This window comes from Schistocerca americana, chromosome 6, assembly GCF_021461395.2.
Source record: "Schistocerca americana isolate TAMUIC-IGC-003095 chromosome 6, iqSchAmer2.1, whole genome shotgun sequence".
Taxonomy (NCBI): domain Eukaryota; kingdom Metazoa; phylum Arthropoda; class Insecta; order Orthoptera; family Acrididae; genus Schistocerca; species Schistocerca americana.
Genome location: NC_060124.1, coordinates 645,214,520 through 645,236,666, shown reverse-complemented (window position 1 = coordinate 645,236,666; position 22,147 = coordinate 645,214,520). Strand labels below are relative to the sequence as shown.

The following is a 22,147-nucleotide window of genomic DNA, read 5'->3' as shown; positions in this document are numbered from 1 at the left end:
ACACCCTAGTCTATGAGTGCCCAGCTGTCTGTCACCTGACCCCTCTACCTGCACCCCTAGCTAGCCCACAGATGGCTCCCCACTCTCCCACGAGCCACTAAATGCTTCCCTCCAAACCCCTCCCATCTCTCTCCATCTCTCACATTGCCTCAACCCACCCCATCCTACCCCACTCTAAAGCCCCACCTCACTCCAGAACACTCACCATGGGCCAGTAAAGAGCTGGCAGTTGAGCGACCACAGCATAAGGAGACATGCATGCGCATGTGAGAGAGAGAGTGTGTGTGTGTGTGTGTGTGTGTGTGTGTGTGTGTGTGTGTGTGGGCGAGCGCACATGTTTTCCCTACAGCTAGAAAAAGAAAGTGCATTCTGGAAGCTCGCCAAGTAACGTACCTTTTAGTTTGGAAGGTAGAAGACGAGGTACTGGTGGAAGTAAAGCTGTGAGGATGGGTCGTGAGTCGTGCAAGGATAGCTCAGCACTTGCCCACGAAAGGCAAAGGTCCCAAGTTTGACTCTTGGTCCGGCACACAGTTTTAATCTGCCAGGAAGTTTCATATCAGTGCACACTCCACTGCACGGTGAAAATCTCATTCTACATACCTTTTGTTCGTGTGCCTATCGATGAGACAGTGCTTCTGCCTTTTGGTGAGCCATCTCCTTTATTCCTAAATAATTCGTAATTTTCAACAGAAACTTTCTGTACCTTATTGTTGCATCCTACATTACAATATGCAATTTCCACAATATGTGGTCATCTGTGAATATAATGGGGGTAACAACTGTAGGAGACCAAAAACTGACTGCAGTAAGCAAGTTCAAGTTATTGTACGCTGCAGTAGTTACCCAGAGGTGAAGAGGGTCACAGAGGATAAGCTAGCATGGGCAACTCCATGAAACCAATCTTCAGATGGAAGATCACAACAATAAAAACATTTGATTCAGCCTACAACAGGCTCCAAACAGCATACACAACCTGTATGCTCAGAAACACAGAAAATCATATTGGTTCCATCAGCAGGAAACTTCAGCCCGTAATTGTTATGGAACACTGCGGCGATTTTGTTCATTAATAAAACCCAAAACTGGGGAGTAATAAGAGAGTATTGTTGTAACTTCTTATCAACCGGGTTACCAAAATACATATTAAGAAGACTGGTAAAGTGTTATTTTGAAGGGGTCACTCCAAAGCCCCACGAAAGTATTTGAGCAATGTATAAAATTAGAGAATCAGTGCACAATATTGAAAGCCTATCTACATTATCTATATCTGCATGACTAGTCTGTAATTCACAATTAATTGCTGGCAGAGGGTTCAGAGAACCACCCTCAACCTATTTATCTACCATTCCACTCCCCTACAGCATTTGAGGAAAACCAAACACTTCAATATTTCCGTACAAGCTCTGATTTCTCTTATTTTATTACAATGATCATTTCTCCCTATGTAAGAGGGCTCTAACAAAATATTTTCACATTCGGAGGAGAAAATTGATGATTGAAATTTTAAGAACCTGCTCCAGCAAAATGCTTTTGCTTTAATGACTGCCACCCCAATTCACATGCGATATCTGTGGCATGCACTTTCCTGTTTCCCAATAATACAAAATGAGCTGCCCTTCTTTGAACTTTTAAATGATGTCCTTTGTCAGTCCTATCTGGTAAGGATCTCACACCATGCAGAATACTCCAAAAGAGGACAGACAAGTATAGTTGTAGATAGTCTCTTTAGTAATCCTAACCTTCTAAATGTTTTACTATTAAATCACAGTCTTTTGTTTGCTTTCCCACCGCGTTATCTATGTGGGCATTCCAATTTAAGTTATTTGTAAATGTAATTCCTAAGTATTCAATAGACTTCACAGCCTTTAGATCTGCGTGAATTATCATGTAACCAAAATTTAGTAGATACCTTCTACTACTCATGCGGATGACAACAATTTTTATTATTTAAGGTCAGTTACCACTTTTTGCATCATATGGATAGGTAGCCTAAATCATTTTGCAGTTCGTTTTGATCATCTGATCACTTTACAAGACAGTAAATGATATGCAAGACTGTAAATGATATCATCATCTAAGAGGACTGCTCAGATTCTCTCTTAAATTGTTAATGTAGATCGGCAACAGCAGGTGGTCTATAACACTTCCTTGAGGAATGTCAGATATCACTTTTGTTTTACTTGACGATTTTCCATCAATTACTATGAACTGTGACCTTTCTGACAGGAAACCACACATCCAGTTGCACAACTGAGACAATACACCATAGGCACACAAGATGATTAGAAAATACTTGTGAGGAACTGTTTCAAAAAGTCTTCTGGAAATCTACAAATATGGAATCAATTTGAGAGCCCCAGTCGACAGCACTTATTACTTTGTGTGACTAAAGAGCTAGCTGTGTTTTAAAAGGTCAATATTTCTTAATCTATCTTGGCTATTTATCAATGAATCATTATCTTTGAGATAATTCATAATATTCAAACACAATATATGTTCCAAAATCCTAATGCAAATCAACATTAGTGATATGAGTCTGTTATTTAGTAGATTACTCCTCTTTTCTTTCTTGAGCATTGGTGTGACCTGAGCAACTTTTCAGTCTCTAGGTATGGATCTTTATCAAATGAGTGGCTATATGTTGTTGTTGTGGTCTTCAGTCCTGAGACTGGTTTGATGCAGCTCTCCATGCTACTCTATCCAGTGCAAGCTTCTTCATGTCCCAGTACCTACTGCAACCTACATCCTTCTGAATCTGCTTAGTGTATTCATCTCTTGGTCTCCCCCTACTATTTTTACCCTCCACGCTGCCCTCCAATACTAAATTGGTGATCCCTTGATACCTCAGAACATGTCCTACCAACCGATCCCTTCTTCTGGTCAAGTTGTGCCACAAACTTCTTTTCTCCCCAATCCTATTCAATACTTCCTCATTAGTTATGTGATCTACCCATCTAATCTTCAGCATTCTTCTGTAGCACCACATTTTGAAAGCTTCTATTCTCTTCTTGTCCAAACTATTTACCATCCATGTTTCACTTCCATACATGGCTACACTCCATACAAATACTTTCAGAAATGACTTCCTGACACTTACATCTATGCTCGATGTTAACAAATTTCTCTTCTTCAGAAACGCTTTCCTTGCCATTGCCAGTCTACATTTTATATCCTCTCTACTTCGACCAACATCAGTTATTTTGCTCCCCAAATAGCAAAACTCCTTTACTACTTTAAGTGTCTCATTTCCTAACCTAATTCCCTCAGCATCACCTTACTTCATTCGACTACATTCCATTACACTCGTTTTGCTTTTGTTGATGTTCATCTTATATCCTCCCTTCAAGACACCATCCATTCCGTTCATCTGCTCTTCCAAGTCCTTTGCTGTCTCTGACAGAATTACAATGTCATCGGCGAACCTCAACATTTTTATTTCTTCTCCATGGATTTTAATACCTACTCCGAATTTTTCTTTTATTTCTTTTACTGCTTGCTCAATATACAGATTGAATATCATCGGGGAGAGGCTATAACCCTGTCTTACTCCCTTCCCAACCACTGCTTCCCTTTCATGTCCCTCGACTCTTATAACTGCCATTTGGTTTCTGTACAAATTGTAAATAGCCTTTCGCTCCCTGTATTTTACCCCTGCCACCTTTAGAATTTGAAAGAGAGTATTCCAGTCAACATTGTTAAAAGATTTCCCTAAGTCTACAAATGCTAGAAACGTAGGTTTGCCTTTCCTTAATCTTTCTTCCAAGATAAGTCGTAAGGTCAGTAATGCCTCACATGTTCCAGTATTTCTACGGAATCCAAACTGATCTTCCCTGAGGTCGGCTTCTACTAGTTTTTCCATTCGTCTGTAAAGAATTCGTGTTAGTATTTTGCAGCTGTGGCTTATTAAACTGATTGTTCGGTAATTTTCACATCTGTCAACACCTGCTTTCTTTGGGATTGGAATTATTATATTCTTCTTGAAGTCTGATGGTATTTCGCCTGTTTCATACATCTTGCTCACCAGATGGTAGAGTTTTGTCTGGACTGGCTCTCCCAAGGCCGTCAGTAGTTCCAATGGAATGTTGTCTACTCCAGGGGCCTTGTTTCGACTCAGGTCTTTCAGTGCTCTGTCAAACTCTTCACGCAGTATTGTATCTCCCATTTCATCTTCGACTACATCCTCTTCCATTTCCATAATATTGTCCTCAAGTGTATCGCCCTTGTATAGACCCTCTATATACTCCTTCCACCTTTCTGCTTTCCCTTCTTTGCTTAGAACTGGGTTTCCATCTGAGCTCTTGATGTTCATGCAAGTGGTTCTCTTATCTCCAAAGGTCTCTCTAATTTTCCTGTAGGCAGTACCTATCTTACCCCTAGTGAGATAAGCCTCTACATCCCTACATTTGTCCTCTAGCCCTCCCTGCTTAGCCATTTTGCACTTCCTGTCGATCTCATTTTTGAGACATTTGTATTCCTTTTTGCCTGCTTCATTTACTGCATTTTTATATTTTCTCCTTTCATCAATTAAATTCAATATTTCTTCTGTTACCCAAGGATTTCTACTAGCCCTCGTCTTTTTACGTACTTGATCCTCTGCTGCCTTCACTACTTCATCCATCAAAGTTACCCATTATTCTTCTACTGCATTTCTTTCCCCCATTCCTGTCAATTGTTCCCTTATGCTCTCCCTGAAACTCTGTACAACCTATGATTCTTTCAGTTTATCCAGGTCCCATCTCCTTAAATTCCCACATTTTTGCAGTTTCTTCAGTTTTAATCTACAGGTCATAACCAATAGATTGTGGTCAGAGTCCACATCTGCCCCTGGAAATGTCTTACAATTTAAAACCTGGTTCCTAAATCTCTGTCTTATCATTATATAATCTATCTGATACCTTTTAGAATCTCCAGGGCTATATATGATTTCTAATGGAGCTATTGTATCAGCATTCTCTGAAAGAAACATAACTGCTTTATGACACTGAGGAGAGCTACTACTAAGTTACTCACAGTTGCAGTTGTTCTTGATTTGAATACTGCAATAATAACTTTGTTGTCTTTGGTGAAGAAATTTCAGAAATCCGTGTTTAGTAACCCTGCTTTAGTAGCACTGTCATCAGTAATATTACCACAGCTATTGCGCAGTGAAGGTATTGGTTGTGTCTTGCCATTGGTGTACTACACATGCAACCAGAACCTCTTTGGATTTTCTTCCAGATTTCAAAACGAAGTTTCACTATGGGAACTATTAAACACATCTTGCACTGAAACCCACCCTAAGTTTCGAGCTTCAGTAAAACATCGCTAATCTTGGAGATTTTGCATTCTTTTAAATTTTGACATGCTTTTTTTCATTGCTTCTGCAGCTGAGTTTTGACATATTTTGTGCACCACCCTTTTAATTTATTTGGTATCCTTTCAATTTATTTGGTATATATCTCTTAATTGATGTCGATACTATTTCTCTGAATTTAACCCATGTCTGGTCTACACTTACAAAGTCAGGCTTGAAGGAGTAGAGACTAAGTAGAGACCATCTCCTTGGAAGGCATCAAGTTAATTTTTATATGCTTTCTCATTAAATGCCCTATTGTGTAGGGCTGAAAATTAATAGGGATAAGGTAAACAGAATGTGCAAAGTAAGTGGAAATTACTCGTCTCTTCCCCGATTACAGTGCAATAGAAGATAATACAAGATGTTGACAGATTGCCATATCTCGGTAGCTTTGTATGTAATAATGAGGTCACAGATGCAGAAATCACCAGCAGAACTGGAAAATCAGTCCATATGGCAATTAGGTCTGTAATATGCCAACAAAGCTTTGACTGCACTCCTTTATCGTTTATATGTGTGAGACTTGGAAAATGTCAGTAAAATCAGCACACAGTCTCCATGTTTTTCACCAACAATGCTAGAGATGAATTCTGAAGATGTTAACCCAACCAAGTTACAAACGATGAAGTGCTGAGAATAAGAGGTCTACACAGCCTGCACAAAATTATTGTTGAAAGAAGACTGAGGATTGCAGGTTATGTTCTACGCATGTAAGGTGGAAGAATCCCAAAATCAACACTGTTGTTGAAATCAATGGACAGATACAGATGTACAGGAAGACCTTTTAACACCTGGAACTTTTGCAATGAATCTTCAATCCATGGACACAAACTTGGAGGAAGGTGAGAACTTGGCAGCTGATCAAGTGAACTAGTGGAAACCAGTTCCTTGTATGGTACACAGCAAATCTGAGTAAGTTAGTAAGTAAGTAAGTAAGTAAAGTACAACTGGGGATTTTGCAAAACTGTTGGATGATTGATATTATTGTCTAGATTTGACACTGTTGGACTTCTACCTTTTCCTTGATGTGTATTCTTCAAATTGTGAGTTTTACGAGAAAGCTGATAGATACTTACCAATCAACCTTCCCTGACACGAACTGACATTGTCTCTTTATAAATTCTACTGTGCTAACAATTATCTACTGAGAATCCTCGACTAGGTCTCCGCAGCTCAAATGAGCCAGTTTCTTTTAAATTTCTGTCTTTGGCTATAATTGTCTTCCAAGTATGGTGACACAACATCCTGTCATGAAACTTTTGCCTTTACACTTGTTTACTTTTCTGGACACTGCCTTTTTCTGCACTGTGCACTAAATACACTATGTGAGTAATGTCCAATCTCCAACAACCAATCGTGAACTGTAAACAGCTGTAAACTCTACCAGGGCACATAACAAACAATTAACATTTGTGTTTTAGTGTTCTAAGCTGTGAGGTCATCAGCGGACAAATAATTTAGTACCTATTCCTGGACAGCCAGAGTGGCCGTGTGGTTCTAGGCGCTACAGTCTGGAACCGAATGACCGCTACATTCGCAGGTTCGAATCCTGCCTCGGGCATGGATGTGTGTGATGTCCTTAGGTTAGTTAGGTTTAATTAGTTCTAAGTTCTAGGTGACTGATGACCTCAGAAGTTAAGTCGCATAGTGCTCAGAGCCATTTGAACCTATTCCTGACGTGCTGTTGTTTGGAACAACAACTGACATGATCCAAAATATTACTTTCTTTTATTATAGCTTCACTTTTATTTTGTCTAATGATTACTAATTTCAGTATCAAATTCCATCATAAAGCCACTATATGATCAGAAAGCATAGTGTATCGTTAAAATATTGTTTAATAAACAGATTACCATTATATCATCATTCCTTAAAGTAATGTCCAAAGTGGAAGGACAGATGATTAATTTTGAGTATATACTAAAGTCAGAGTACTGAACCGGATATGAAAGAAGGAAAACCAGAAGGGCAGTGAGATACGGGTGCCTTCTATCACCTTACTTCCTTAATATGTTCATCTAGGAAGTAATAACAACAACAAAGAAAAGATGACCAGAATCAAAAGGTAATTTCTGGAATACGCCATGGAAATGTGATAGGACCATTACATTTACAATGTATATAAATGATCCAGTAGAAAGTGTCAGAGGCTCCTTAATATTGTTCACAGGTACTACACTTGTCCATCAGAAAGTAGCAATAACAGAAGACAGTATCAATTTGCACAATGACCTGCAGAGGATTGGTGAATGATGTAGGCTCTGGCAGTTGACCCTGCACATAAATAAATGTAACATATCACACACACACACACACACACACACACACACACACACACACACACACACACAGGAAAAGAAATCCAATACTGTACAACTACACTATTAATGACAAATTGCTGGAAACAGAATCTACCATAAAATATCTAGAAGTAACTATCCAGAGCAACCTTAAAGTGGAATGACCACATAAAACAGCAATAGAAAAGCAGATGCCAGACTAAGATTCACAGGAAGAATCTTAAGTGAATGTAAATTACCCCTGTGTCCTTACCCAGTAAGACTGACAGAAGAGAGAAAGAAGATCCAATGAAATGCGGAGTGTTTTGTCACAGGATCATTTAGTCGCTGTGAGATCATTACAGAGATGCTCAGCAACTCCAGTGGTAGATGCCATAAGAGAGCAGTTGTGCATCACGGAAAGATTTACTACCCAAATTTCGAGAGAGTAGTTTCCGAGAAGAGTCTGACAACATAATAGTTTCTCTCATATACAATTCACGAAATGATCACGAGAAGAAAATTTGAGAAGTTAGAGATAATACAGAAGTGTACTGACAGTCATTCTTCCCAAGCACTGTTCACAAGTGGAACAAGGCAGAGGGGATCAGTTGGTGGCATGAGACGTACCCCCTGCCACACACAGTTAGGTGGTTTTTGGAGCATGATGTCGATATGGAAACTTAATTGCATGCATATACACTGCAGATTGATGACATCACAATAGTAAATCAGAGTAGGAACTAAATAAAATGTTTCAGGCCTTAAATCAAGAAGTGGTAAAACTAAAGCTAAAAATGAATACAAAGAAGACAAAAGTTATGGCTACAGACAAGAAAGGAGGAGGAGGTAGGACTGACACAAGAACAGGCAATGAGCAACTCAAGAAAGGAACTGAAATTCAATATCTCAGTAGCATTTTGCAAGAAAACAATCAATATTTCAAGGCATTCAAGAAAAGAATAGCACAGGTGAAGAGTTCCTTCCAAAATAAGAAGAAGCTGCAACTGAATAAACATATCAGCTTCCACATTAAGAAAATATTTGTAAAGACCTTTGTGTGGAGTGTTCTGACACACAGATGCAAAATCTGTACATTAGAAAAGCCAAAGGAAGCTCGCCTCAGACCTGCTGAAATGTGGTTCTGGAGGAGAAGTACAAGAACTATCTGCATTGACAGAAAAATTAAAGGAAATAGGAGAGAAGAAAGAACCACTGAAAGTTATAGGCCAGGGCAAAGCAAAATACACTGGACACTTAACTGGAGACGATAATCTTTTAAAAAACATTTCTGAAGGCAAGATCGTAGGTAAGAAAACAAGGGGATGACTGAGAACATCCTACTTAAACAATATGATCAATGAATGGGATTTTCTTCACACATGGAGATGAAGACAACTGCTGAAGAGAGGAAGCTGCGGCTGCAGAGACAAGGTTTAACCTTTTGGAAGAGTAAGGACAAACTAATACAAAATATGAGTCTGCATGGTAGCTACATATGGAATAAATGACAACTTCTTGTGTGCAGTCATCAAGTCACTTACCTCAGTAGGTGTCTTATCTACTAAAAGTAAAGGTCACTGTTGTGCTTTCAATAGATGTGAACTGCACCCTGAAAATGGTATGTCTAGTTTGCAGTTGTACAGAAGCTTTTTATTTTGCAAAATGGTTCAAATGGCTCTAAGCACTATGGGACTTAACATCTGAGGTCATCAGTCCCCCAGACTTAGAACTACTTAAACCTAACTAACCTAAGGACATCCCTGCCTGAGGCAGGATTCGAACCCGCGACCATAGCAGCAGCACGGTTCTGGACTGAAGTGCCTAGAACCGCTCGGCCACAGTGGTCAGCTTTTATTTTGCACAGAAATGTTTGATAATAAGATGAACTGATGCTGGCACTTGCTACTGAAACCAGTAGTACTTAGACACAACAAAAATGTGACTACAGAATTAAGAATAATTTTTCCAAACAACCGAGTATTTTTACCAAAACAACACCACAATAGTGGAAACTTATTTTAAACTAAAGACACAAAAGAAAAAAAGAGAAACTGTAAAGATCTTGAGTCTCATAAGACTCTCTTGGGAGGAAAATATAAGATTTTTAATTGGTAAACTTGCAAGGCATCCTTTTTATGTTGTATAAACTACGAAACTGTTAGCATCGTCAGCTAAAATTTACTTCTTCTGTCTTAATATACCTTCCTTCACTTACAGCTGCAGTGTGGAGACAGCGGTGAGGGTGGGAGCGGGGATGGGGGCGAGGGTGTGGGCATACTGCTTTAAAATGGTGATTCTTGTATTGATATTCTTAACAACAGATTTATATATTTTGTTTATGAAAGTCTGCATGCGATGACAGCTGCACTAGTAATACCTTCACAGGGTCGTATTCAAGTTGCAAGGCTAGATTTATGCCAACCATGACACGCTCCCAGCCTTTCCTCCTCGTGATCTGGTTGTAGTGTTGGGACTGCAGGGTGTCTAAGCTGATGTTCAGACCGTCAAGCCCTGCCCTCTGCAAGGCAACCAGCTGTCTTGTCAACATGAGGCCATCGGTTGTCATTAAGACACTTTCGAGATCTTTTATTTCCTTCAAGGCACCCATGAAACAGCAAATTATTGTAAAGAAACTGAAACAAATAATTTGTAACATTGCTGCTGCATATGAAACAAAACTCCAGTTGATAAATTGAAAATACAAATTCCTCAAAAGTTAACTGTACATTTGCCCTAATACAAAGAGATAAGAAGGGTTAATAAACTGAATTGAAGAATGCAAGTTAAGATGGCAATGAAAAAATAATTAAAGGCATAAGATCACCTACTGCAACAGGGAAATGGGAATCAATATGAACCATTACCCAGCTACTGTCAACTGATTCCATGTCTCCATGCACACTGTATAAACCACTGTGGGTTTGTCCGACAAAGTACATTGTTGTACCACACATTATGGTTTTTCCCCATTCAATGCTCATGTGGAGTGTGGGAAGAATGATTCTTTAAATGGTTCTGTGCATGCTGTAATTAATCTTGCCTTCATGGTCCCTATAGGAGTGATACATATGCGGTTATTGTATAATCCCTAAATACCTCACTTAATACAGGTTCCTGAAATTTCATAAATTAGGTTTTGTCATATATTTGGCGTCTATCTTCACTTGTCTGGCATTTCCAATTTTTAGTAGCTTCTTGATGCTCTCCCATGCATCAAATAAATCTATGATCAATCATGCTACACTATTTTGTATACATTCAATGTCTGCCATTAGCCTTATTTGTTATGGGTCATACTTAAGCAATATTCTAGAATGGGCCACACAAGTATTTTGTAAGCAATGTCCTCTATAGACTGATTGCATTTTCCAGTATCTTACCAATGAATTGAAGTCTGCATTCTGCTTTGCCTACAAGTGAGTCTATGTCACCATTTCATTTCATCCAGATATTTGTATGAGTTGACCAATTAAAACTGTGATTATTTGATAATGTAGTCATACAATACTGTCTTTTTTTTGTTTTGTGATGTGCTCCAATTTACATTTCTGAAAACTTAAACTCAGTTGCCTATCTTTGGACCAAATTGAAATGTTATGATCTGACTCAAATTTGTGCAGATTTTTTTCAGGCAATAATTCATTATAGACAACTCTATCATCCAGGAAAAGTATGAGGTTCCTTATAATATCGTCTTCCAGAACATTAAGGTACAACATAAATGCAATGGTATAAATTACTATAACTGTATAAATAAGTTTATAAGTGTGTAAAATACATTGAACTATTTGTTACAACAAAATATTGTACCGGTATACTCAGCAAGATGTTAAATCAGCAGATAGCTACATTTTATGTTCAACATTTTGTGTACAGCATATATGCTGGAAAGGATTTATACCCAAATTAAATAAATCTGAAGAAATGGTAGTGTGTGTCTGGAAAAAAAATCCGTAAAAACTTATACAGTCCAATTTGCTATTATGTCACTGTTACTGAAATATAATACAAAGTAACTGAATTCGATGAACATTCTCAGAGTGCAATATGCCTCAGAGTGAAATGCACAGTAATGTCAACATTATTTTTTAGGCTATGTTTGTGAAAATGGATGAAAGCAAACCACACATTTTGTTCTCAATCTGCGGAAGCATTATGCACTGTGAAACACTGTACTGCTGTTATACATAAAAGCTGTCTCATTGCCAACATCTTTCCCCTGCTGGCTGTTCTACACTTCTCATAACTAATTCAACACGTTGTAAGATATTTTATGCTGTATGACACCACAGTCCAATCTGGTTAGGATAGCATAAAAATAATATATGAATTTCAGTATTGAAACTGGAAAAGCAGAACAGCTCTCATCACACTGGATATCAAATCGAGGTTGGATTACAGCCATGGGTACATCATTTCATGCTACTCAACTGAATGTCATATGTCAGAGTTCTTCAACTGTAGTGGCTGGCGACTGGTGGCTGGCGGCTGGTGGCATACCCATCTCTTGGCATCCTGTGAACAGATGTTCTCCACAGGTGACAGATTTGAAGAAAATGCTGGATACGGCAACAGTGGAACACTCTCTTTATCGAGGTAGCTCAGTACAGCTCAGGTGATGTGTAGTCTTGCATTATCTTGTTAAAAGATAACATCAAAGAAAGACTTGTAAGGGATAGAACAATTTATCAGCTTCCTGAACATCCTTCCAACAGCGAGGAAAACAAAATAAACAAGAAAGAAGAACAAAAATACAACGCTGCTGACATTCCTAATTTAAACTAGAGGTATGTGATGCTGTAAATATGATTCCCAATTACCAAATTGTGAATACGCCCGATTTAAAAATTTATCACCATAATGTGCAATCCCTGCGTAATAAGATCGATGAAATTAACGTTCTATTAACACATGAACTTAATGATATCTCAGTGTTATGCATTTCTGAGCACTGGCTTAACCCAGAATTAATCCAGAATACTAAAATAAACAAATTTGTCTTGGGTGCTTACTACTGCAGGAAAAACAGCAAACAGTGTGGGGTAGCAATTTACACAAAGGATAATGTAGATTTTATTACACTACCTGACTTAACTAGGGCAAATGTCGAAAAGGATTATGAAATTGCAGCTATAAAAATTACTCAGTTCAACCTGGTTATTGCTACAGTTTACCGATCACCGTCTGGGAATTTTGAACTTTTCTTAAACAAAATGGAGTCATTGCTAAATAAAGTAAATAAAATGGATTGTGAATTTATAATCTGTGGTGACTTCAATATTGACTTCCTCACGAATAGTGGAAATAGGGAGACCATTTTGAACCTTGCAACGTCCTTCAATTTAAAGGCTGAAGTAAAAGCAGCTACCCGAGTATCAGAAACTTGTCAAACAGCTCTTGATCAGTTTCTAGTAAATAAGAGTTTACACAACACCTCACTAAAAATTTTCAATGCAGGTTTTAGTGATCATCTTGCTCAAATATTAAGCATAAAAGTACAAGGCAGTATTATTAACAACATGTCTTTTAGAACAGCATATCGAAGCTATAATCAGCATAATGTGAACTACTTCAACAACTTATTACACAAAGAAAAATGGCTAGGAGTGTACAAAATGAATGATATAAATGAAAAATTCGACACTTTCATTGATACATTAACCCATTTCTTTGAACTTGCATTCCCACTGAAAACATTAACCATACGGGGAAACTCTAGAACAAACAGCTGGATCACAAAGGGAATAAGGGTTTCATGCCAGAAGAGAAGACTACTTCATGAAATATGTAACTCGAAAAATTCCTCACCTGTAGTACGCGCATACTATAAAAAATACTCCAAAATATTAAGAAAAGTAATAAAAGCAGCAAAAATAATGCATAATGATGAAATCATTTATAATTCAGCTAATAAATCAAAGGCTATGTGGAGTGTTATAAAAAAAGAATGTGGAGAATACAGACAACCTTGGAAAAATATAACACTATCACATAAAAATAAAAAAGTAACAAACCCCTTAGAAGTAGCTAACACATTTAACAACTTTTTCACAGGTGTTGCTGAAAATATGTTACAATCAAACTTTAAGAGCATCCAGGCAAATGAATATAAAATAAGTACATGTAGAGGATCAATGTACATCGGTTCTGTTTCACAAGATGAAGTAGCTAAAGCAATAAAAGGAATAAAAAATTCCAAATCGGCAGGTATTGATGGTATACCTGCAACAGTGTTAAAGGAGAGCGCATCAAACCTAACTGAAGTACTCACACATTTATGCGACTGCTCACTTCAGGCAGGCACTTTCCCTGATGTGTTAAAAACATCAAAAGTTATTCCTGTATATAAAAAAGGGGATAAAGACAATGTAAATAACTACAGACCCATCACAATTTCCTCCTGCATCTCTAAAGTACTGGAAAAAGTTATGTATGAGAAACTTATGAAATTTATAAATAAAAACAGCATCCTATGTAATGAACAACATGGATTCAGAAATAAGAGGTCAACGACAACTGCTGTCTATGAGTGCATCAATTTCATCCTAAAACTGATGGACAAAAAACAGGAAACAATAGGAGTCTTATTGACTTGTCAAAAGCTTTTGACATGGTGGACCATAAAATTCCGCTATCAAAGCTAGAAAGATATGGTATTCGAGGTCTGTCCAACAAGTGGATCAGTTCCTGCCTGACAAATCGTATGCAGGCAGTGTGCGTCAAGCACACAAATATTGAACTAAAAACTGTATCTAATCACTTATCTGACTATAAACAAATAAAATGTGGTGTACCCCAAGGATCTGTATTGGGACCCCTTCTGTTTCTTCTGTACATAAATGATCTAAGCTTAAATATTGATGCACACAAATCAATCATATTTGCAGATGACACCACGATTCTACTAAAAGGAGACGACGATGAACAGTTACAGCAGACAGTAAACACAGTCACAAAACAACTTAGCAGCTGGGCACAGAGTAATCGGCTTGTAATAAACAGTAAGAAAACTGTTGCTCTAAAATTCCACAATGTTCCTAACAAGGACATGTTTATCCCATCAGTCTCTATCAATGACGAACCAGTTGGTAACAGTACTGAAACCAAATTCTTAGGACTTTGGCTGCAGAGTAACATCAGATGGAACAAGCATATTGAATGTCTCAATGCAGAACTGACCAAAACACGTTATCTTCTTTGTTCATTAAAATCATGCTGTAGTGAGAAAACAGTATTGAATGCATATCATGCGTACTTTCATTCTCGTCTTAGATATGGGGTCACCTTCTGGGGAAACTCTAAAATAGCTAATAGCACTTTTAAACTACAAAAAAAGGGCCATTAGAATCTTGTTTGGGTGTAAGCCTAGAGACTCTTGTAAACCCCTGTTTAAGAAATCTGGTATTCTCCCATTACCGTGTGTATACATTATGGAAACCCTTTTGTTCTTTAAATTAAATGTAATAGGCAAGGACCAGAGGCTAAAAAAAACTGTGATATACATGAGCACTTTACCAGACAAAACAGGAACTTACATATGACTCAAATCAGCATAGCACTGTGCCAAAAAGGTACTTTTCACATGGGAGTTAAGCTTTATAACAAACTTCCTGAAAACATAAAAGCTATCACTGAGGTCAATACATTTGGAAAATCTCTAAAGTCATATTTACAGCATCACTGCTTTTATTCCATTGAAGAATATTTAAATTTATGAAATGTGTTATATAAATACTTGTGTGTAAAGTGTATTATTGTAAGCTTAAATATGTATGCTTTGAAATTACTTTCAGCCTGTATATTTATAACTTGACTTGTCCAATGTCTTATGCATAAGCTGCTATGTAGACAACAGGACCAATAAAATACAATCTACAATCACGGAGCCCTTGAAAATAGGGCACAGCGATAGGCCTTAACAAAACACAAATGCAATGACTGCTGTCCAAATTACTGGATATGTGAACCAGAAGTTGTGACATGTATCCAGTTGCACCCCATACCATCACATCACATGCTGGACCCGCATGAGAATGACAGGTACAATCTGGCCAGGTCTGTTGGCATCAGAGCCTCCAAACACAAGTACATCAATTGTGACGATGTTGCAGAACCGAGACTCGTCTGACACGATGACACAGTGCCATTCCTGTGTCTGGCATTGTTGTCAGTTGCACCGCTGTCAGTTCACCTCTCTCTAGAGCTGCATTAAGGGCTTGACAGTCTGTGCTGCTCCAGATGCCATCACATTGTCTGTGTGGATATCTGTCTCACTGTATACAAGCCCACTTCCTGACTAAATGTACACAACTTCACTGCAGGATCACGTACGCATGAGCGAACACTTGTCTGCCCTCTCAGGTGCTAGTTGGGTGGCACTACTGAGGCCCTGCAAGGCATTTAGCATGGCCCTCCTGAACCTACCAATTCTATGTTGGCACAAAATGAGATTCTGAGCAATGCAAGCAGCAATATAGTGAAACAATAAACCAGAGTCTCAGCAGACCATGAGCCTGCCACTGCCAAATCTGGAATGCTGATAAACATTTCTCCTTCTTCCATTATGCTTAACACGGTCTTCGTGTAAACAACCAACACTGAAATAGAATTTCTGAATGAGAAACCTGCTCCATAAGCTTTTCTTGCATGCAGAATATGCATGGGAGTGCTGAAAAGTAATGCCTCTGAATTTTTTATTCTGTTCTCAATATCGGTCGAGGTATGACACGTCACGCATATTACTTGGTCAACTTTCCCACTTCACTGACTCATGGCACACCCACCTGCCGCAAACAGATGGAGTCGGAATAGGCAGCCCACTCTGACCAGAGATTGTGAATATGTTTACGGTGCACTTCGAGGAAGAGGCCCTGATGTCAACCAAATGGATATCCATCTTCTTCTTTTCTTTTTCTTCTTCTTCTTCTTCTTCTGTTATGTGGATAACACACTTGTCATCTGGCCTCATGGAAGAGACAAACTTCTTGACTTCTTTGTACATCTGAACTCCACACGCCACAAAATCAAATTCACTATGGAGACCAAAGAAGAAGGAAGACTACCATAGCTGGACATCATAGTCAGGAGAATAATGGACAGCACCCTGTGCCACAGCGTGTATCTGACTCTATAAAACACATAAACTCAGTTCTCCCTATGGCACTGTGAATAATTTCAATAACAAAAAGTGAGATGAATGTTGCAGCTTACAATTAATTTCCACTTTGGCTTTGTATTCAAGATCAGTCTTACCTGAGAGTGCAACATTACATCTTTAGTTAATTTAATTATATGTTCATTAGATTTTGGTTATAAGGCACGTTTTGCTGCCTAATGTTTCATCTCCAAATACTGGAAACAATCCATGGAGGAGAAGGTATTGACGCAGTGCTTAAACCAAACAGAAGACCACAACTGCAGCCATACTCAAGCAAATTGCTATGCAGTAGTTTCAGTGAATTTGACAATGATGTGGCTGCTTTCATAGTGGCCCAGTCATATTGTGGGGTACGGAATGCCAGTGACAGGGCTGGAATTGTAGGTGACAGATGGGTTTTTGGCAAAGCCTTGTATCAATACCTACTTAATTATTGAGCTGAAAAACTGTAAAAAACATTCATGCAGTAAAATCACACAAAAAATTTCCTATTTCTGCAGGTATTGTGCCTTCTGTTACTTTTTCATTACAAAAACATATTGATTCAAGTTTATAAAGTCACAACTATGTCACTGTGATTTGTGTAACACACATTCTGGAACATGTTCCAGGAATGTCATGAAACAGACAGCTTAAAATAATTACTCTAGCTCATCTTTCAAGACTTGCATGCCAACAACAACACCATCTATCCAATCTCTTTTTATTTCACTTTCATGAAAAGATTTCTCCACAAAGGATATCATCTGCCATGTAGGTAGTGCAAGAGGAAATTCCACACTAACATTTGGGTAATCAAGTGGATTCTGTGTCTTGTCAGAACCAAGTACAATCAACCCAATTTCATCTTTACCACTGGTAAATATCTGGAAACATATTAAATGGTAAAAATAAGTTTTGTTTATAACAAGTTGTATACCAATAAAACATCACACACAGATAATCTTTATAAAATTATTTAATTGGATAGATAAAAAATCTACTCACCAAGCAGTGGCAGAACACACACATAAAAGACTGTTGTGATAGGCAAGCGTTTGGAGCCAGTGACTCCTTCTTCAGGCTGAAGGGTTGCAGGGGAAGCAAGAAGGATGAAGGAAAAGGACTGAAGAGGTCTAAGAAAAGGGGTAGATTTTGGGAAAGTCACCCAGAACCATGGGTCATGGGTGACTTACCGTACAGGATGAGAAGGAAAGACTAATTGTTGGGGACTACATCGGGCAAGATTCGGAAACCTGAGAGCTTAAAGGTGGAAGACAGGGTAATATGCAAGACAGAGATTACTACTAAAACTGTATATGGTTAATAAGAGTGAGAAGGTAAGTGTATTGTATGCAACAGTTGTGGGAGGGGGCAGTGAAAATAGACGGGAAAGACAATGAAAGATGTAGAAAGCTAAAACGGAGTGAAGCAAAGAGTAATTACAGTGAAGAAAAGCTGAGACAGGAGAAATTAACGTAAATTAAGGCGAGGTGGGTGGTGAGAACCAAGGACACGTTGTAGTGCTAGTTCCCACCTGCGGAGTTCTGAGAAACTGGTGTCTGGCGGAAGAATCCAGGTGGCATGTGTGGTGAAACAAGTGCCGAGGTCACGTATGCCATGTTGTAGAGCATGCTCTGCAACAGGATATTGTGAGTTTCCAGTATATACACTATGCCTATGCCCACTTATCCTAACTGATAATTTGGTGGTAGTCATGCAGATGTAGAAAGCTGAACAGTTTTTACATAATAGCTGGTATATGACATGTGTCGTTTCTATTTTTCGCCTAATCCAAAGTTCTGGGTGACTTTTCCAAAATCTACACCTTTTCCTGGAACTCTCCAGGCCTTTTCCTTTACCCTTCTTCCTTCCCCTTCAACGCTTCTGTCTGGAGGAGCCACTGGCTCCGAAAGCTTGCCAATCACAAATAATTTATTGTTTTTGTTGTTATAGTTACTCTTTATAACCTACTTAAAATACATCACGTACCCTCCTCTCCACAATTCTTCGAACACATAGTTTTGCCTTTTGCAAAAAATCACTGCGTTTCTGTATAACATACTTGGAGTCAAAGTGTCCAACATCTATTACAATTATAAACAGAAGAAAGAAAGTCATTGTATTTATTGGCAGTATTATGCAATCAAATATTTTGAAAGAGTTCCAGTGGTATAAATTTACAAAATCTTACAAATAAATATATACGTTTATTCTTTAAATCAATTCTTAGCAATAACATAATAGTATAAATTGCAGAATCAATATAGCCAATTTTAATGTAATGACTGCAATACAAATACAATATAACAGCGATAAGTTATAACAAATGAGAGAGAGAGAGAGAGAGAGAGAGAGAGAGAGAGAGAGAAAGAGAGGCATTTAGACAATGTTTCATTACAGTGTGAAACTTATTAGAATTAAAATGAAGCCATAGTGAATTATTACATTCCAAAACTAGTAATTATTGTGTTCTTTCACCCCAAAATAATACATTCATTAGGCAATGTATACTTTTAATTTCAGAAATTTTTACAGCTCTGAACTTCACTGCTTCGATGAATTTATTACATGTGTCAATGAATGAGGGTTGATAACACTGATTTAGTCATTCAATTGTTCGTCATGTGATATTCGCAATGTTCTTAATAACTTCTTATGTAAAGTTCTATCATCAAAAAGATAATCTACGTAAGTTTTAAAAGTCGCGAATCTTTAAACAACAACTTGAAAATGGGTATATCAGTATTTTGTATACATTCTAGCATTGCTAGATTTACTTTCAAATTTTAAAGTATATGAGCAGATTGAGCGACTTTCCATCCAGAAAATTTGCTGTTGGCAAGACCACACTACAAAGAAAAATGGTCTTTCCGGAGTCAAATGCTAAAAAATTCATAAATACCAGCATTATAAGTGATACAAACAGGTATTAAGCACCGCGCATAAATATCATTCTGCTTGACGAGAAAAAAAGTAGGTAGATGAAAGAGTAAATTGGGCGCAAGGATTGAACATAAACTAACCCAAATTGCACAAAAAAAAAAACATGAGGGTCACTGCTCAAGAATTGAGAACTGCCCCCCCCCCCCCCTTTCTTTTACAGGCTTGTTTCACATTTCAGATGAGACCATGTCCCCCATATGTGAAGAAAATAGCCAATATGTAAAGAGAATTACAGATAAAGAGTTTTCTAGAATGAGATTTTCACTCTGCAGCATAGTGTGCACTGATATGAAACTTCCTGGCAGATTAAAACTGTGTGCTTGACCAAGACTCAAACTTGGTGATCGTAGCCCCAGACCTGTGTTGCCGTTTTGGGAGGTAGATCTCATATCTGGAAAGAGGAGATGACAGTTAGGGTACTATGGGTGAGCAGCTGCCATCAATTTTTGATGGTGCAGAACCCAAAATAGTGGAACTGCTCCCTAGTCCAAAGGCACCTGTTACCAGTCTTACCCCACAATAGTGTATCGAATCCAGACGTAATGTCGAAGCTGATAAAAAGTCATATGAGAGATTCCTGTAATCTAGGTGTGACTGCACCAATGCTGCATACAGCCATATCAAAGTAGAGTGGACCACACCGCTGAGGCATAGAAGAGCATTCAGGTGTGACCTACATGTCTGCTTTAGTTGGCAAAGATGGGGAAGCCATGTCAACTAGGCATCAAAGACCAGTCCTAAAAAACACAATGACAGAAATGCATAACGTAGGTCATGGCAGCCAAAAAAGGGATGCTATGAGTCAAAGCCCAGGATTGTGCTTGGTGTATTGCTCCCTGCATTCTGCCTCCAGCAATAGCCGTCGCGGACGAACAAAAATGATGGGGACAAAATATGTCATGCAGCTGCCGCCAGATCATTGATAGCCACAAAAAGGAGAGTGACACTCAAAACAGAACCTTGTGCAAGCCCCTTCTCCTGCAGGGGGGGGATGCTACAGGAGGCACCAACCTGTACCCAAAAAGTGTGACATGGAAGAAAGTTCTGGATAAAAATCAGGAGTGGGCCATGGAGGCCCCACTCCTTTAAGGTGGCAAGGACGTTATGGCACCATGTGGTATCATAAGATATACACGCAGATCAATGAAAACTGCAACAAGGAACTGATGCTGAGCAAAAGCTGTTCAGATAGCACACTTCAAGTGGACTAAATTATCTTCAGTAGAGCGCCCTTGGCAAAAAGCACCCTGGATCGAAGCCAAAAGATCCGGGGATTCAAGGACACAATACAGCCTTCAACTAACCATATGTTCAAGTAACTTGCAGGACACTGAGTAAACAATCTGGACGACAGCTGTCCGTTTGAAGAGGCAATTTATGTGATTTCAAAATTGGAATAACGGCATTTTCTCGCTACTGGGAAGAGAATTCTGCATTGCCCCAGGGATGGTTAAAGAAAGGCCAGGTACACTGACGGAAAAATTTGCAACACCAAAAAATAATTAATGTAGAGTAATGAAATACCAGGAATATATTTGTTGAGGCAACGTATGTAAAGTGATTAACGTTGCAGGATCAATGGGAGTTTGAGACAAGCCACTGCAAATGTAAATGCAAATGCTGGTACGCTATTGTACACGTGTCATGTGTCAGTTTGTGGGATGGAGTTCCATGCCTGTTGCACTTGGTTGGCCAATATAAGGACAGTTAATGATGTTTGTGGATGGGTTGAAGCTGTCATCAGATGATGTCCAATACGTGCTCGATGGGAGGTAGAGCTGGTTATCGAGCAAGCCAAGGCAATATGTTGACACACTATAGCATGTTGGCTTACAACAGCAGTATGTGAGCAAGTGTTATCCTGTAGGAAAACACCTCCTGGAATGCTGTTTGTGAATGGCAGCACAACAGGTCAAATAACCAGACGGACATACAAATTTCCAGTCAGCGTTCGTGGGATTCATACAGACAGTTTTGTCAGTGGAAAAGCGAAAGCCATTGTTGATGCTCCACGAGTAAAGACAATCAAGACATTGCTGAAGATGCCACTAAGTGAGACAGGTTCATAGAGAATTGCAATAGAAGGCAAAATCGTCAAAAAAAAAGAGAGCCGGAGATGCCCAGTGGGAGACAGGCCATTATAGGGTTTATGGTGATAGCAAAGAGAATGACACTCAGAATGGAACCCTGAGACACACCATTTTCCTGGATAAAGGTGTCCGACAAGGCAGACCCTTCATGCACCTCGAAAACTCGGTCTTTTAAAAATGTCTGAAGGAAACAGGGTAGGTGCCCACGGAAGCCCCACATGTGAAGAGTATGGACGTTACTAGCTCTCTAGCAGGTGTCATAGGCCTTCTCCAAATCGAAAAACACAGCGACAATCTGGGATTTCTGCAGAAAACCATTCATGACATGGGTGGGCAAAATAATGAGATGGTCCACTGC

At 38.7% G+C, this 22,147-nt stretch overlaps 1 pseudogene; it reads right to left on the bottom strand.

Moving 5' to 3' along the window:
• The window catches only part of LOC124620362, a 64,351-nt pseudogene extending 45,477 nt beyond the window's left edge, over window positions 1–18,874 (bottom strand).
• Between the last annotated feature and the right edge of the window lie 3,273 nt (window positions 18,875–22,147).